A 19,591-nucleotide genomic window follows, 5' to 3' on the forward strand; every position below is an offset into this window, starting at 1 on the left:
GAAGGTCTTAATGGAAAAGCACCTGCTTTGTTTGCAAAAGAGTCCAACTTCTGTCCCCAGAATTCCCAGCAAGGGCTGGAAATGTCCCCTATCTCAGGCTCTGAAGACCCACTACCAGTCAGTGTAGACAGTCAAGGATTGGGGGGGGATTCTATCCAGTTTCCTCCTCAGGGTGGGTTATAAATTTAATAAATCAATCAATAAATTTAAAAGCAAACCTACCAAATTTTCACTTTCAGAAACAATCTGTAAACTGAAACTCATGCATCTTTCAAAATCTGTAGGAACACACTTATACTGAGTCAGACCATTGGGACACCTCAGTGTCATCTACACTGACTGGCAGCATCTCTCCAGCGTTTCAGGCTGGGGACATTTCCAGCCCTACCTAGAGATGCCATTGGGAGTGAACCTGGGTCCTTCTGCATGCAAAGCAAATGCGCTGCCACTGAGCTGTGGTCCCTTTGCTACCACCACCCCAGCCACGTTAATGTGTAACCAATGCATATGCTAGGGTGAAGTGTGGATATAAATACATACATTAGCGAAAATAATCTGGGCTCCTACTGGGAGGAAGGGTGGGATATAAATCAAAATAATAAACACATAATAAATAAATAAAACAGCATACAAAATGCATGGTATTAGGCAAAATTTCTTTGCAAAAATGGGTATATTAAGAGAAATTCACAATCAAATGCTGATGAATTTTCATGGGAACTTTTTTTAAAAAAAGCAATCAAATGTGGAGAACTGAACTTGAGATAGGAAGAATGAGAAAAACCAAAACTGACAGATTTGCCCATCCCTATAGACAATAAACCTTAACCACTACACCAGGGTTCGAATCCCCACACAGCCATGAAGCTTACTGGGTGACCTTGGGCCAGTCACTGCCTCTCAGCCTCAGAGGAAGGCAATGGTAAACCCCCTCTGAATACCACTTGCCATGAAAACCCTATTCATAGGGTCGCCATAAGTCGGGATCGACTCGAAGGCAGTCCATTTCCATTATGAGAGCCAGTGTGGTATAGTGGTTAGGGTGTTGGGCTATGACCTGGGAGACCAGGGTTCAAATCCCCACACAGCTATGAAGCTCACTGGGTGAGCCATGGACAGCCATTTGTCGTGAATGCTTTGATTTGGATTCTGGCATTGTGCATGGGGTTGGACTTGATGGCCTTATAGGCCCCTTCCAACTCTACTATTCTATGATTCTATGATTCTGTGACCTTGGGCCAGTCACTGCCTCTCAGCCTCAGAGGGAGGCAATGGTAAACTCCCTCTGAAAACTGCTTACAATGAAAACCCTATTCACAGGGTCCCATAAGTCGGGATCAACTTGAAGGCAGCCCATTTCCATAGGCAATACTGAGCTAGATGGGCCAATGGTATGACTCAGCTTAAGACAGCTTCCTATGTTGCTGCTTAACCCAGCCCTTTATTTTATAATCATGAGGACTTGAATCTTGCTGTATTTTTAGGAGAAGGGCACACTAGAGGATCTTGGATCTGAAAGTTATGACTTGTCTATAGGCATCTAGTACGTTAGTGGCCAACTTAGAGGCTTCATGCTTAGCTGCTTGTCTCCCTCTAGCTAGTGAGAATCAATGAATGTATATTACAGAACAATGTTCATCCTCACTAACTAGAGGAGATTTGGATTTTCCCATCCCAGTGCTGGAGGGACAGAGAAAAAAGCAGAAAGTCTCTGCTGAACCAAAGGGCAGGATAAACATCTGGGACTATATAAAGCGCTTCTTTGGTGTAAGTGCTACAGTGGCAACTCCTCCCCAGGCACTGTTGCTTATCTCCCAGCTCGTATTTTGGAGAAATGCTGCCTTGTGATCTCTTTGAGCCTTGCGTGGCTCTTTTCTCCCTCTTTGCCAGCCCAAGGAACTTTAGAAGCGCAAGAAGATGAAAACTCTCCTGCTGGGAGATGACGCCTAGGGGGGATGAAAGGCTCATAAATTGACACTCTCTGAATGCTGGCTGCTGCTTGGCTAATGGCTGATTCGCTCAGACCAGGCAATATGCTTTTGCAGGGGTTCACAATAGTCAAAGGCAACTTTCCCTCATTTCAAATTAGGGATGTCAGAGAATTCTGATGAAAACAGAAACAGAAGTGAAAATTGCTGGTGTTTATTTATTCATCCCATGGCTAGAATGGAAATTATTCCAGAGAATACTAATCTGTATTCGCTGTTGTTGTTACTTTCAGTCTACAAATGATACGTAATGTACACACACACACACACACACACACACACCTATTTGCACTGTGTTTCCTTTGCATTGAAATGAATGGGATAAAATAACAAAATGGCAATGTTAACTTATGCCTAATTTATGCAATTAATTATTTAAATTACATAAATTACATAATTATGCCACAGTGTAGAGTGAGACAAATAATGTGGTTTTTGGCAGGAGATGAACTGCAGCGGTATGGAAACAGTGCTGCATGCATCAGATACATGCCTTTCGACCTCTTTAGTTCAAATATAATTTGGAAGTGACATTTCCTTCCGTATACAGATGATTTGGCTGTTTTAGATCAGCATTCACCAACCTGTCACCCTTCAGATGTTGTGGACTTCAACACCCATCCAGGGGTGTAGTCCTCCAGAGTCTCCGGATGTCTTAGACCCCCTTACTTTTTTTGGAGCAGGATCCCAGCAGGGTTCCTATGTCTCCAGAGTCCTATGACCCAATCAGCATGAAAAGGAAGTGGGTTAGCCACTGAGAAGAGTCTTCTAACATGTTTCCTTGTCCTTTCCTGCCGATTGGAGCCAATCAAAGAAAAAGGTGGTGAGTCAGCCACTGAGAAGACTCTTTTCAGTAGCTAACACTCTTCCCATTCATGCTTATTGGCTTCTAGGGACATCTGTTGTTGTGGGAGAAGGCATTAACAAGGATCTCATTCTCAACCCAGCAGCAAAAAAAAGGGGGGGAGAAGAGGCACGGCTGTGACTATCATGAAGGGCCCTGCACTTCTGAATTTGCCATTACACTACTGGTCCCATCAGCCCCTGCCCGCATGTCCATAGAATGCTGAGGCTAAGGAGCACAATTTGGCTAGTTTGGCTGATGGGAGTTGTAGTCCAAAACCTCTGGAGGGCACCAGGTTGGGGAAGACTGTCTTAGATATTCAGTTGACATAATTAAAATACAAATAATAATCATCAAGTTTATTTTTATAGTTTACGTAGTTTATTTAGATCATGATTGTTGAGTATTATTTAGATGTTGCTCTTGACATAACATTACCGACACTTTGATTTATGAATTCATACATTTGAGTTATGAAAATAGAGTTGAATAAAAAATATAGTTGAGCCACAATGAAAATAATAAATAGATATAGGACAAAATAAGGGTTATACAATCTAACACAGTACTCATGGATATGATGAATAGCTCTATACATCCTAAGCATATCCAAATAGCTTGCCTGATAGACATTATGAAGGTTGTATTTCAATAATCTATTCTGTTTCCTGAAATCTTCAGTTCATTGAATAAACTGTTGTAATAAACAGTGTAATAAACTCCATTTATTAACTGTATTTATGTATCTTTCTTTATCTTTAATTAGTGCTGCTAAGTTTGCATAATAAGAAAATGCAAAAGCAATTAAAATAAATTACCATCATCATCAACTTTGTTTATATACCACTTTTTTCCAAATTATGTTCAAAACAACACAACAGAACAGTAAGCAAATCATTAATATATAGGTACCAGAAAAATATCCACATTAGCGAGCGAGCAAAAAATATTAATAAACCCAAACCTAGAAAAATACTTTTTTTAAAAAAATAGAAGTGCTTTTTTTACCCCAAGCAACAACTCAATGCACCTTGGGGTACCAATGAGGTGTCTGCTATCCTGTGCCTGTTTCTGTTTGAAAAGGCATGAGACATTCGCTTTTTATCCCAACATTTGTCATTGGCCAAGACAAAAAAGGACCCCAAAGGCAACAATCAATAGATGGCAAGTTGCTTTGGTATCTATATATAGTGTTTCTATAGATTTAAAACTAAGATTGTTTCAGCCAGAATTGATGTTCCAGGTATGTTGGACTTCACTGCCTTTAAAGGAAGGAAGTGGCTAGATGCTGGCAATGTAACGCTGATCACTTTTCCTCAAGGCATATGATGTGGACGTGCCCTGTTGTGTCTTCTTCCTGCTCAGCAAATGTTTGTATTAATAGTGTTTTGGAAAAATCCTTGATATTTGAAGATGTTCACACATTTTTATATTCCTGTGAGGTGGGGACTGACAGACGGTCAGTGAAAATTGATCTTGCGAGGTCTTCCAGTTGCAAAGAGACTTATACTTCAAGGTTGAAAGGATACGCTACTCAGCGGTCAGAAGATATCATTGACCTTTCTACATTTGAAATTATTATTAATAATTATTATTATTTATTCATCAGTCACATAAACACAGCGTTCTCCAAATGAGTGGCAGAAGCAGACTTATCTATCTTGCAATGTGATATAAACATATTTGGAAACAACCAGGCGGCAGCCCTGCAGATCTCAACAAGGGAGCATTGACAGCAAAAGCAGCTGAGGCTGTCACAGCCCTGGTGGAGTAGGCCATAACATGTGAAGGTGCAGGGAGGTGCAAGCACCCATAGGCCAACTAATGCATGCCTTCAGCCAACCAGCTTAACAAAATAAAATATAGTACATAAAAACAAGACTGTAGGTTAGGTTTTATTATCATTGGTTGAGATTTTTTAATGCTTTAATGTAAATTGTATGTTTTTATGTTGTACGTCACCCAGAGTGGCTGGATAACCAGCCAGATGGGTGACTAATAAATTTAATAAATAAATAAATAAATAAAATGTAAAACACTATCAATACAAAATCCATAACATGCCTATCCAGCAATGTGTTAATAAGGACCAGGTCTTACCCACCTCACAAAAAGACAAGCACTAATGAAGGAGGTGACATTAACTGAAGGCCTGGGTGAATAGAAAGATCTTAGCCTGGAACCTAAAGACTGCCAAGGATGGCACCAGACATGTGTCCTTGAGGAGTGCATTCCACAGAAGGGGGACTACCACAGAAAAGGCACATTCTCATGTGGCTACCGAACCAGGGCTGATTCCAGTCTTCTGGCTGCCCTTGGGCACAGTGGGCCGCTCACCACCGGCAGCACCAGGCCTGGTCACCTCCTCCCACTGCCCGTTTTCATTGCTTCAGGGGCCCACCAGCGCTGATGCAACCACCACCTCCTCCTCCTCCTCCTCCTCAACACCTCACCTATCTCTTCAGTGGCTGGAGGCTCCAGGTGCTCTTCCATGAGCCTTTCTGCAGCCACCACTGCCAGAAGCACATGGTGCCTCCATGGTGTGGGAAACTTTGCCTCAGAGACACCATAACCACAGCGGTGTCCATGAGGTGACATTTCCCGCACCATGAAGGCTGCTTCCAAACGGGCAGGGCCAAATGTGCTTCTGGTGGGGGTGGCTACAGAAGGGCTTGCAGTGCACAGCCCAGAGCCTCCAGCTGCCAAAGAGATGAGAGAGTGCTGAGGAGGAGGTGGCAGTGGCAGTAGAGCCCAGGTGACCAGGCCCAAGTGCTGGTGGAGGTGAGGGGCCCCTGTGAGCTTCTGGGGCCTCAGGCCAGTGCCCAACCTGGCTGCCTATTGGCGCCAGGCCTGCTCTGCACCTCTCTCAAATAGGGCACACAGAGAAGGGCCTCCACCGAGGACCGCAGGGTCCAGGATGGTTCATATGGGGAGAAGAGGCTCTTGAGGTATTGTGGTCCTGAGCCATATAGAGCTTTAAAAGTCAAAACCAGCACTTTGAATTGAGTCTGGAAACTAATTGATAGTTTAAAATCATCAATCTCATTTGAATATATATATTCCCCGTGGGATCCCTGTGGGTCCCCTTCCAACCTCTGATTTGGCATCCTGTGCCTTGGAATGAGGAACTCGCTCTTCAGATCAGATGAATCTCTTTTGTTAAGCTAATAGAGTGGCCATGGGTCTATCAGTTGCCCAGCAACTGGTGAATGGGCCAGGAAGAACCTTTTGTCATTGAAACTCTTTAGGAGAGCCTTCCCCCCCCCCAGCTGCTAGGAGAGGCTTGTGTTTTTAGTTGTGAGCAAGAATTGCTGGGAACTGGAGGCAGGCAGAGAGGCTGGCTCTTTGTACCATGGCATTTGGAGTGCCTCCTGTAACACTGATGGGAAAACTGGATATAGGACTGCTGATGCCTTGAACCCCTCCATCCTAAACTCAGGTTGAAATGTGTGTAAATAAATAAACCATATTTCATAAAGACACCGCAGTCTCCGCTGACCTTCTTCCCAAAGGAAACCAAACCCTGGATCAGCGCAGGGTCACCAGAAATCTCACCGCTCGGAGATTGGGGAGGGTTAATCTCACAGCTTCCTAATGACCACACCCTCTTAAGGTCAGACTATATTCCCCTGGTTACCTTGGCAACCAAGCATGCTCAGTTTGTTCCAGAGTTAAAAAAAACAGGTGGGCGTGGACTCACCAAAGCATTGGAGCTATGCGTCTACAAGCCTCTAGAGATGCGAAGCACAGACTGTTTTTCCTTCCCTTTTCGGATTAAAATTGGATTGATTTGCTTTGGATTAAGGGAGAAAGCAGCAACTTGCCTTCTCATGGGCTGAAACATCATGTAAACTCAGTGAATTTAACAGGCATATGAGTAGTACTGATCTCGGAGTAAGTCCCCATGTGAATGAGCCCAAAGGTAAAATATGACACATTCACCGCAATGAAATATAACATGAAATATTACAGAGTTTAATATTGGAACCATCATTTATAAATCAGAGAAGTACTCTTGACAGGACAGGTGAGGGCACAGAAGAATTTCTCAGTCATCTTGGCAAGATGCATTTGTAGAGAAGTAGGATTTTCAGAACCCTTCTTTAGAGACAAGTGATTATCCATTAAAGTTGGCCACGTGGAGATGTCCTGACCTCAGCAGCTGAAGGTTAAACTGTCCTCTCAGTCAGATTGACACAATTTACTGAAAAAAATTCAGAGCCAGAAAGTGCATTGCTTTGGGCAGGAGAAAATTCATTTCAGGTCTTGACAGACGCTTAAATACCAAGTCTTGTTATTGGCTGAAGAGGCCACTTGAGAGTAAAGGAAAACTCACAGCCTACCTGCAGATTCTCCTTTTCCCTCGTCCACCATTTTTTAAATAAATGCTTTGTTTCCAGTCCAGAGATGGGCAAGCAGAGAGAGAGGGGCTGAGTACCAATGAATGAGCAAGCTGTTCAAGAGAGATCAGACCAGATGTCTTGAAAAGCCTTGATCAGCCTGCAGTAGAGCAGGAGTCAGAAGAAGGAGAACGACTGAAAATGGAATCCACCTTTCAAGATGAGCACAGATGGAAACAGTCGGCCTCAAACTTCCAAGTATCTTTCCTCCGCTTTTCAGTGAGCACTGATGTATGTTTTTTTAATCAGACAGCCTATTAATCTGGACTCTTTTTCCACAAATGAAAAGAAGCAAAGAGCAGGCAGGTCAAGCATCTTCATACATCACGCTACATATCATGTGCATGATTTGACAGCAGCAATCTCTCTTTCCTGGTAGAACACAAACCAATTCCACAGGTTTTCCCCCAGTTGTTCCAGAAATGAAACAAAGAATTCCTCTTTTTTTTCTTCAAGTGCACTCAGTTGCACAAAACCGTATGGCCAACGGGTATCATAATTCAGGCAAGCTCCCACGCTGTTAACATCCAAATTTCAATTATCTGCAACACATTCATCTCTCGCGGTGTATGTGTGTGTGGAAGAGAGAGAGAGAGAGGTCAGCAAACTTGTAGGCAGCTCTTGTTGCATCCGAGGAACCATTTTGTTGGGGAACTTCTATAAAACTATTTACATCCCTATGGGCAATTCCACCCAAATTATCCTAGCAATTTAGGAAGGTGCCTTATACTGAGTCCATTTAGCTCACTGTTATCTACCCTGGCTGGCAGTGGCTCTCCAGAGTATCGGGTGGGGGTGCACTCCCAGCCCTCCCTGGAGATGCTGGGGATTGAACCTGGGGCCTTCTGCATGCAAAGCAGATGTTTCACACCTGAGGCACAGCTCTTCCCCAGCTTAAGCCTGCCTTATCCTTCCAGAATTCTTTAATTCTTAGGCAAGACTATCACATATATTTGCATGTGTCAGGAACCAGAATCAGGTGCCCCTTAACCTCTTTTTGGATGTTCAGTCTGTGTAGAATGAAGAGTGGCAGGTTCTATCCTCAACTTGTGCATGTTCATTTGAACATCCTGAGGCATTCAGCATATCCACGGAGGGAACTCTGACAAAATAGATGCCTTGTGTGAGGCATTATTACATTTAAGAAGCATGTTGTTGTTGTTTTTAGAAAGAGAAATACAAATAGCATCTGTTGGAAAGGGAGGAGGCATGTAACCCTTTCTGCCACTGCTACAGACCTGACAAAAACTGCTCTTCTCAGGAAGTGAGGTGACAAGTCTGTCGGAGTTGGTTTCTCTCAGTTCTCCACATTTCCACTCTGAAGTTCAGCTTGCCATATTTCCTCATCAGTTTGCAATTTGTTTTTTTAAAAGTCTGCATGAAAATTCACCAGCATTTTAGTGTGCATTTGTCCTAACGGACCACATTTTATTTGCAATTTTGCCTAGTATACACAGTTTTGCAAGCAGCTTCCCCTAATATAAGACACTTTTTATGCACACTTTCACCTATTTGTACACTTCTTGTTGGACGACTGCCCAGCAAATGGTGGAGAAGTGCACATTTTGGAGGATAGCTGTGTTTCAGATTACGTATTGTTTGGGGGAATTAAAAATGAAAACTGAACCAAATTTCCATACTCTGAAGCTAATATTCAGAGAAAATCTCCCTTTGCTGGCAAGCAGAAGCAGCAAAGATGGAATTTTCTCCGAGAGGGGAGGAAACAGGAAACTGTAGTAGATGTAGCTGTTGCTGTTATTTCTTAGATTTTTTAACTGCCCTTCACCATGAGGTCCCAGAGGCATTCCAACAATTAAAAAATACAGCATTAAAAACAGTTATAATCATGGCAACCAAGAGAATGGGGTGGGTTATAAATTGTGTGTGTGTGTGTATTAGAGTTATTTTGTTGTTATATGTCTTCAAGCTGATTACGACTCATGGCAACCCTATAAATCTTTCAGATATATTCACAGGGTTCTCATGGTAAGCGGTATTCAGAGGTGGTTTACCGTTGCCTTCCTCTAAGCCTATGGCACCCGGTATTCCCAGGCGGTCTCCCATCCAAGTAAGAGGTATTCAGAGGTGGTTTACCGTTGCCTTCCTCTAAGCCTATGGCACCCGGTATTCCCAGGCGGTCTCCCATCCAAGTAAGAGGTATTCAGAGGTGGTTTACCGTTGCCTTCCTCTAAGCCTATGGCACCCGGTATTCCCAGGCGGTCTCCCATCCAAGTAAGAGGTATTCAGAGGTGGTTTACCGTTGCCTTCCTCTAAGCCTATGGCACCCGGTATTCCCAGGCGGTCTCCCATCCAAGTAAGAGGTATTCAGAGGTGGTTTACCGTTGCCTTCCTCTAAGCCTATGGCACCCGGTATTCCCAGGCGGTCTCCCATCCAAGTAAGAGGTATTCAGAGGTGGTTTACCGTTGCCTTCCTCTAAGCCTATGGCACCCAGTATTCCCAGGTGGTCTCCCATCCAAGTAAGAGGTATTCAGAGGTGGTTTACCGTTGCCTTCCTCTAAGCCTATGGCACCTGGTATTCCCAGGCGGTCTCCCATCCAAGTACTAACCAGGCCTGACCCTGCTTAGCTTCCGAGATCAGGTGTGTTCAGGGCAGTATGGCCGTATGTGTGTATTAGGGATGGGGGAGAAATTCAATTCTGTTTGCATTAAAGCCAAATCTATCAAATTCTCACTTTCCAAAACAATAAGAGAACTGAAACATAGCCATCCTTCAAAATTTGCACTTATCTGAATTTTGTGATATAGTTCTCCAAGCAACCAATGTTCACAAAAGTGCATATATTAGGGGGAAATGTACATAAAAAATTATTTATTTATTTATTACATTTATATACCGCACCACAGCCGAAGCTCTCTGGGCAGTTTACAACAATTAAAAACATTAAAAAACATATAAAAATTTTAAAACACAAAAAACAATTAAAAAACACAATTAAAAAAAATTAAAAACAATTTAAAAATACATTTTAAAATGCCTGGGAGAAGAGGAAAGTCTTGACCTGGCATTGAAAAGATAACAGTGTTGGCGCCAGGCACACCTCGTTAGGAGAATCATTCTATGATTTGGGGCCCACCACTGAGAAGGCCCTCTCCCTTGTTGTCAGACTCCCAGCTTCCCTCCGAGTAGGCACCCAGAGGAGGGCCTTGGATGCTCAGCGTAGTGGATGGGTGGGTTCATGTCGGGAGAGGCATTCCATCAGGTAGTGTGGTCCTAAGCCATGTAAGGCTTTATAGGTTAAAACCAGCACCTTGAATCGAGCTCGGAAACATACAGGCAGCCAATGCAAGCAGGCCAGAATTGGTTTTATATGTTCGAACCGTCTGGTCCCTGTTACCAATCGGACCGCTGCATTTTGCACAAGCTGCAGCTTCCGAACCATCTTCAAAGGCAGCCTCACGTAGAGCACATTGCAGTAATCTAACTTGGAGGTTACCAGAGCATGGACAACTGAAGCCAGGTTATCCCTGTCCAGATAGGGGATGAATATGTTAGTGAAAGTAACATTCAAAAATGAATGATACTGGGAGAAATGGCCTGCAAAAATGTGTACATTAGTCAAAAGTGCATTCAGAAATGTAGTAATAGTATTTATTTATTACAGTCACAGACCAGCAAAGTTATATAAAAGATATAAAGCATAAACAATGACATAAGAGCAAAATACATTTTTATAAAATTCCCTCTCTCAGGAGGATAACAACATTTTTTCCTGATTTACACTGAAATCATAATAAACTTAGAAACCCTTTCAGTGATATAAGAGGACACATCCCTTAAACAGTTTAGGACCAAGGTTGTGGAGTCACTTCCAGAAAAGGCTGTTAATAATGGAAAAATTATCTTCTTTCTGCATTCCTTATACATGTTACAATATAAAAGAATATGTTCAACAGATTCTACTGTTCCAGCACCACAGGAACTTCTCCGTTAGTTAACCGGGATCTTACTAAATTGTCCTTCCAATAGTGCTGATTGGAAGCAGTAAGATTCCCAGAAGCTAAACTTCCTCTTGGAGAAAGAGAGACTAAGGGCTGATTCACACGGAGGATTAATGGGAATCTGTTGCTACTTGCGTCCCCATTTAATTTGCATGGTTCACATGACGTTGCAGGCAATCAGCAGCTAGAATGCCATTTTCCCCTTTAAATCGTAACTCAATTCTCTTTTAAAACGACTCCACTTTGTACCTCTAGTGCTTGCAGACGCTGTGCTCCGATGCTTTTAGGAGGGTGTATCAATCATCCCCCTCTCCACTCCCTCCTCCTCCTGCTGGCTCCCCTTCTGCAAGCCTGCTGCAAATGGTGCTTTATTTTTCTTTCCCCCTTAACCTGTGCAAAAAAGCATGACACTGTTCAAACAAATATTTGTGTTTCAGCCAGAGCTTGGAAAAGTTACTTTTTTGAACTACAACTCCCATCAGCCCAATCCAGTGGCCACGCTGGCTGGGGCTGATGGGAGTTGTAGTCTAAAAAAGTAACTTTTCCAAGCTCTGGTTTTCAGCTGGATTGTAGCAGTGAAAATACAAATAATCGCACTTCAGGGTTTTTTTTATGAAACTCTGGAACAAACTGAGCATGCTCAGTTGCCAAGGTAACCAGAGGAAGTGGTATTTTGACCATAAGAGGGCGTGGTCATTAGGAAGCTCCGTGATTGATCCTTTCCCTTCAGTATGAATGGAAAAGAGCGATTGGAAGGTAGGAAGTGAGAACCTTGCAAATCGATTGTGATGGCAAAAGCTTCATCTTTAATACCTCTCTTGTGAATCAGCCCTAAGTGGGTAAAATCTTCACTATTTCTCCTAACTGGGAATAAATATTTTGTGTCGTATTAGCCACCAAAAAACACTGGTTTGCCAAAAGTTCTATAAAAGGTAAGTCAAAGGAAAAAGGCTCAGGCTTAGAGAAATTTAAGCTAAAATGCTGAAGAATTTTCATGTGCATTTTAAAACATGTTTGCCAAAATTCACAGGACTGTAGAGAACTGACTGAGGCACTGAGAGAACAGAAACTGATAGACCCATCCCTAACTGTAATTTCAAAAATGTAAATGTGCTGCCTTCAAGTCGATTCCGACTTATGGCGACCCTACGCATAGGGTTTTCATGAGGCTGAGAGGCAGCGACTGGCCCAAGGTCACCCAGGGAGCTTCATGGCTATGTGGGGATTCGAACCCTGGACTCCCAGGTCGTAGTCCTAGGATAGGTAAAACTGACCATGGGGGAGGAGGAGGGGAGGGGAGAGTAGAGGGAAGGGGGGAGAGGGGAGCAGAAGGAGTGGGAGGGGGAAGAAAAGGATTGGAAGTGGAGGGGTGAAGGAAGGGGGCGGGAAGGAGCAAAAGGGAGGTGATGGGAAGGAAGAGGAGGGGAGGGCAGATTTCATCATTTGCATGCTTATTGAGTTCGATGGGATTTACTCCCATGCAATCATGCTTGAAAATGAAATGGACTGCCTTCAAGTTGATCCTGACTTATGACAACCCTATGAATAGGGTTTTCATGGTAAGCGGCATTCAGAGGTAGTTTACCATTGCCTTCCTCTGAGGCTGAGAGGCAGCAACTGGCCCAAGGTCACCCAGTGCGCTTCATGGCTGTGTGGGGATTCGAACCCCGGTCTCCCAGGTCATAGTCCAACACCTTAACCACTACACCACACTGTAATTAAGCGGTATACAAATTGTCAAAATAATAACAAATATTAAGAAATACCAAACATGCACTCTTGCCAACACAGCAATACTCTAATTGGATTCTGCAGGGGGGAAAGTAGACCACACTACAAGCGTCTAACAGTTAAAGAACTGTTTTATAACTTTTTAAATGTCCTGTTGTGTTTCCCCCCAAAGAATCCTGGGAACTGCAGTTTGAAGAGGTTGCTGAGAACTCTGCTAGAGCTTCCTCCTATCCTACAGCTCCCTGGGGAGAAGGAATAACAGCAATTATACCACTTTCATTCTGTAGTATGGCTATGACCACATACATTCAGCATTTTCTTTCCTGTGAGCATTTCATTTATGTTGTTTGGGTGTGTCTTTAGCCACTCACAAAGTCAGACTCACAGAAAGGGCGAGGCCCCAAACACAACTTGAGCTTCAACACAAAAAGTGGGCTTAGATTGCAAGATTTCACTCTGTGGGTCCTTTCCCCCCCCCATCTCTCCGGAGTCCCTTTCCCTCTGGCTTGCTGCTAATTCCTTACAGCATCACTTTTCCAGCACAATGGACTCCTACGAGGATGTGCAAATGATGTAACAGACTGTTGGCATACCAAAGAACTCTCTCTTCAGGTGATGAACGAACACAAAAATAAAAACCAGAATTTTATCCTTTGCTAGGAAAAGGAAAGAGAGGGTGAAAAAGGAAGCAAGGATAAGATCAGGTATATGTCCTTATTTTTTTACAATATTTTGGGGTGGTTTACAAGAGTAAAACAACTGCATCTACATACAAGAAAATATAAAGCTGCAAATGAAATCGATATAACAACAACAGCAACTTGTCAGCAACACCAGGAAATATTTTCACCACGGTTTAGATTTTAAAATTAAGAGTTTAAAAGGCCTGGGGGAGGGAAATCACCTGGCTCTGAGAAAAAACACAAATTGGGTACCAGGAAAACCTCTCTGAGGAGGGCATTCCACATTAAGGAAAAATGGAAATGGACTGCCTTCAAGTCGATTCCGACTTATGAGTGACCCTATGAATAGGGTTTTCATGGTGAGCGGCATTCAGAGGGGGTTTCCCATTGCCTTCCTCTGAGGCTAAGAGGCAGTGACTGGCCCAAGGTCACCCAGTGAGCTTCATGGCTGTGTGGGGATTCGAACCGTGGTCTCCCAGGTCGTAGTCCAACACCTTAACCACTACACCACCTTTCCCCAGCAGAAGTGCAGTAGCAAATTCAGAAATGGAGGCTCCCTTCATGACAGTCACAGTCACACTCCCTCCCATCCTTTGTTTTTTCTCCTGCTGGGTTGAGAATGAGATCCTTACGAATGCCTTCTCCCATAACAATAATCCCTCTGAGCTAATAGGCATGAAAGGGGAGGGTGTTAGCTATTGAGAAGAGTCTTCTAAGAGGCTGACTCGCGTCCTTTCACTCTGATTGGCTCCAAGCAGCAGAAAAGAAAAAAGAAACACATTAGAAGATTCTTCTGTGTGGCTGACATGCTCCCCTTTCACGCTGATTTGCTCATAGTATGCTGGAGACAGAGGGACCCTGCTGGGACCCTGATCTCCAAAAAGTAAAGGGTGTAAGACTCCCCAAGTCCCCAGACGATTACACTCCTGTTCCCCAGTAGACTCCTGCAACCTCAACTTTTTGCAGTACCCAGAGAAGGGTAGCAAAAGATATCTCGGAGTCTGGGTTGTTGAGTTCTCCAATGTCTGGTAGACCATTCAGAGATGTAGTAAATTAGAGCTTCGTTAAGTGTATCTTGCTCAGCGCTCTGTGCTGCATGGGTGTGATTTTGCCTGAAAGAAAGCGAGCTTTTACCTTGCTTTAAATCACTCCGACTTGGTTTCAAAATCAGAAAAGATGACTTTATTAATAGCAATGCATACTGGATAATAATAATAATAATAATAATAATAATAATAATAATAATAAATTTAATTTCTGTGTCGCCTATCTGGCCAATGGCCACTCTAGGCGACGTACAAAATCGTTAAAACACAATATAATAAAATACAGTAATACAATATAAAAACAGTATAAAAGCAATACAGCTGCAACAACAATATTAAAACAGGGCAGGAGGCATTTCAGTTATAACAATTAACCCTCCCCGGAGATAGGGAAGGTGGTCCCATCTAGCAAAGTTGGAGGCTGCAATGACCATGCCTGGACATTGCACCTCATGCTAGAGGAGAGGAGACAAACAGGACATGGCTCCTTATTTATTATTATTATTAGTTTGTTTGTTTGTTTGTTTGTTTGTTATTTGATTTATATCCCGCCCTTCCTCCCAGCAGGGCAGCAAACAAAAGCACTAAAAACACATCAAAACATCATAAAAACAGACTTCTCCTCCGGTGGTCAGCAGAGAAGAAACAGGCGAGTGAGCCAGAGGTCAGAATAGCTCCCTGAGACATATTAGTTTACACAGAAGGAAGACAGACAGAAAAGTTGAGCACAGGTCAGTGGCAGCCAGCCAGCCAGCTAGGACGACTATCTCTCTGTCTCTCTCCCCATGCAAAGAGGACCAAATGGGAGTTGCTCTTGTCACACTTCTAACCTGGGGAAGTACTTGGGGGAAAAGATGGTCCTTCAGATTACCTGGCCCCATACCATACAGCACACTGCTCAGTGGCAGAGCAGAACCTTCACATGTAGAAGGTCCCAGGTCCATCCCCACGGTCTCCAGAGTAGTCGGTGATATGAAAACCCCTTTCTTGCCTGAGACCTTGGAGAGCTGCTGCGAGTCAGAGTAGACAGTACTGGGCTAGACAGAGTCAAGTCAAAGTCTGAGATCTGGCAATCCTAGGTACAATCCTGGGCAGTTGGAGACCTTCTCTCAGTGCCAAGGCTCTTAAGAATGCATTCAGCTTGGAACTCCAAAGCGCTAGAAGATAGCAAAGGCTTGTTCTGGGCTACTCCAGTGGGCAGGATTAGAGTTAAAAGGCTTGAGTTATAGGAGAGTAGATTTCAGCTGAACATCAGAAGAAGCTTCTCAACAGGAAGAGTAGCTTGACAGTGGAACCAATGACCAATGCGGGGTGAGTTCTGTATCTCTCTCTGGAGCTCTTTATTGCACAAACAGCTATCTGTTGAGGATGCCCTGATTCTGCATATCCTGCATCAAACAGGGGGGTTGGCTATATGACCTCCCAGGACCCCTCCAGCTCTGTGTCTCTATAACTACACTATATTCCTGACCTTCCATTTTTTAATTTTCTGCACTGTCATCATTTCCATTCTTAATTTGTTATCTCTCCAAGTTCAAATTAGTACAGGAGACTCCTTTAATTACTATTTGTAGCTTCCTCTCTCTCTTTTTAAATTATATCTCACTGATTCCATCTTGGAATAAGCAATGGGATTATCCAACCACCCTGGGAGAGGAAAGGCAGGCGGGTGGAGGGGGGGGGAGAGAATATGATTCTAAATGCCTTTGCCAGCTAATTTATGGACTTAAAAAGCAGAAGCAGCAAAATCTTTTGGAAGCTTAACTCAGTTGAAGCATTTCAGGTTCATTTGACACTAATGCATTGGAAAAGAAAACCAGACCACTAATTTTTCCACTGAGTAGCAGCTGTTAAGTAGGATTTAGAGCTTTTCTTGCTTATATGCACATTTTTCCAGTCTTAATTAGCTTAATTTAATTAGCTTAATCTTAATTAGCCCTTGGGACAGTGTTAAAGGGTGGCCCATTGGGCCCAGATCCCAAGTATTTGGGGCGGCCCCAGATTCTCCAGCCCCTTTCACTTAAAAAGAACTTTAAAATTTATTTTGTTCACTGCGTACACTGCAAAATGGAGTGCTACTGGGACCTAGCCACCCACTGTCTTAATTTGTCATCACATACCAGTGGGATGGGAAGTTCTTCTCCCTCTCTCATAATACTAGAACTCGTAGACATTCAAAGAAGCTGATTCAGGACAGACAAAAGGAAGTACTTCTTTACTCAGCACATAGTTAAACTATGGAATTTGCTCCCACAAGACGCAGTAATGGCCACCAGCTTGGATGGCTTTAAAAGAAGATTAGACCAATTCATGGAGGACAGGGCTATCAATGGCTACTAGCCGTGATGGCTGTGCTCTGCCACCCTAGTCAGAGGCAGCATGCTTCTGAAAACCAGTTGCCGGAAGCCTCAGGAAGGGAGAGTGTTCTTGCACTCAGGTCCTGCTTGCGGGCTTCCCCCAGGCACCTGGTTGGCCACTGTGAGAACAGGATGCTGGACTAGATGGGCCACTGGCCTGATCCAGCAGGCTCTTCTTTTGTTAACCTTCAAGGAGGACAGGATAAAGTACAGGCCATTCCAATACAAGTAGAAAAAAAGGAGACAGCGATGATGGATGGAAATGACACTCTAGAGACAAGATTTGGGCATGGGTAGAGATCAAGGATCTCCTTCCTAAAAACTGTGGTTGCTCCATAAGCACCGTTTCATTTATTTTCTCATCAGATCATGTCTTTTCAAAGCCTTAAGGGGAAACTTCCATATTTTTAAAGCATTTATCTATGAGCCCAGAGACTATTTACTCTTCTGACACACATTTTTCATTGCATAGGATTTGTCCTTCTGAGCAGTACTTCTACTTCTGTGCAGGGGGGGGGAAGGGATTAATTGGGGTCTTTTTCTAGCAGTTTGCCAAGCAAACAGCTGGATTTTAAACAAGCATCTGAGCTGTCCAAAAGCTAGGGTGCTCATCCTAATGTATGCATAAAACAGCAGGGTGGCTGGAAGGCAGGATCCACTGACAGATTGTTGGATGCTTTGCAATTTAACAAGGATTTCTGTCTCTCAATCAGTTAAAAATAGCAACAAAAAGCACACACACAGCGAGAGCAGTGCAATTCTGTATGGGCTTCTCAGATGTAAGCTCATTGAGTTCAATGAGTTTTGCTCCTGGGTATGTGTGTATAGGATTGCAGCCTTATAAATAACTAAATTGGGATATTAGAATCCCCAATCTGTAGTAACTCCAGGAACTTTCAGACCCATTTTTCAGGTGGGAATCCTGGCAAATTCAGCTTGTGCAATTATCATTGAGCAGTCTTACACAACAAACCTGCTTCCCAAACAGATCAGGCTTTTTGTGATCAGGAGATAATGGTAGTGGTGATGGTAATGATCATTTTAATTTATTACCCACCTTCACTCTAAAGTCCCAGGGCAAGTTACAACAGTTTAAAATACATAATTAAAAACCATTTTAAAATACTTAAAATCACATCACAAAAAACTAGGATGGGTCCTAAAAATATACATCTCAGGTATCAAAGGCCAGGGTAAATGCACAGTGATGGGAAAATGCATCAAAAAGTGTGGATAACACTTGCTTTGATTCAACATCATCAAACCACCCTGCCAACAAATCAGAATAAATGCTCATTTAATAGGCAGTGGTATCAAATCTCCATGCAAACAGATCAGGATGAAAGTTTAATAAACAGATCATCTGCAAGGGCTCTCCTCTATAGATTTTGATTTGCATCTGCTGGTCATCATAGTATATTTGGCTATGACACACAGTAGCAAGCCAGGGCTGAAGAACCTACGACTCTTCAGAAGTAGCTGGGCTCCAACTCCTCTGTCAGCATGGCCAATGGTCAGGGATTATGGGAACTGTAATCCAAAAACAGCTGGAGATCCACAGGTTTCCCAGCCTTGCACTAGACATTTGGCTCCGCCCCAAATCACTATTTTACACCTGGCTCCATATAGCTCTCGCTCTCACACACACACTCACACACGCACACTCTCTCTCACTCAATTTGGAACCTGACCCAAGTTTATGGACCACTGATACTAGTAAAAAAAAGCAATGAAGTAGATCCTGCAGGCCTGCCCACACCTAGTATAGAATCCATGACACTGGCTCTCCAAAGTCTCACACAAAGAGCTTTCCAGCCCTGCTAGCTGAAATCTTTTAACTGGATACAAGCTAGCCGCAGTCCAACACTCTAACCACTAGTACACCACACTCTCCCTCAGGCCAGTCAGCTTTATCACTACCTTTTTCAACAAGCCTTTTAAGTAGAGACCTTATCCTAGTTTGCATTTGTATTAGAATTGTTTTTAAGTTGTCTTGCAAGATGTTTTGAAAGATGGAGGCGGAAAAGCTGAAGGGGTTCATAGCAGCTTGAGTGGGAGGGGAGTGGCCTGATAGGTGTCTTATTTATTCAGTTAAAATATTTCTATCTCACCCTTCTACCCTCAAATAGGGCACTCAGAGTGGCTCACAATAAAAAAAAAATAGATAAAATGCATAAAATACCATTAAGAAATCTTGAGGAGTGATATTAAAAGGGGGCTAAATAGGTAAAATTAAAAAGGGGGAGGGAAATAAAATCAGTTTCAGGCTCAGCCTTCAAACCCTCCCAAAGACTCTCTGGAACAAGTGGGTTTCCATAAGTCTCTGGAACACCGTCAGGAAAGGAGCAGAGTGGGCTTCTTGGGGTATGTGTTGACTGAAGGGGTGTGGCCTAATAACTGCTGAGGGCAACTAGCAGCAGTTGTGTGTGCTGGGTGGTTCATTCTGTTTCCTGACTCTTAACTGAGCAGAGCAGAGTGAGCTGTCTCAGCTGGGCTAGAGGATATACAAACAAGCTAGCTCTCAGAGAGCAAGTGAACAGAGATAGTTAACAGGAGTTTGGCAATAGAGGTTAGTGGGAGA

At 43.3% G+C, this 19,591-nt stretch overlaps 1 pseudogene; it reads right to left on the reverse strand.

The window, feature by feature from the left end:
- Window positions 1-9,751: 9,751 nt before the first annotated feature.
- Window positions 9,752-9,860, reverse strand: LOC133364620 (5S ribosomal RNA; annotated as a pseudogene).
- Between the last annotated feature and the right edge of the window lie 9,731 nt (window positions 9,861-19,591).

This window comes from Rhineura floridana, chromosome 9 (assembly GCF_030035675.1).
Source record: "Rhineura floridana isolate rRhiFlo1 chromosome 9, rRhiFlo1.hap2, whole genome shotgun sequence".
Taxonomy (NCBI): domain Eukaryota; kingdom Metazoa; phylum Chordata; class Lepidosauria; order Squamata; family Rhineuridae; genus Rhineura; species Rhineura floridana.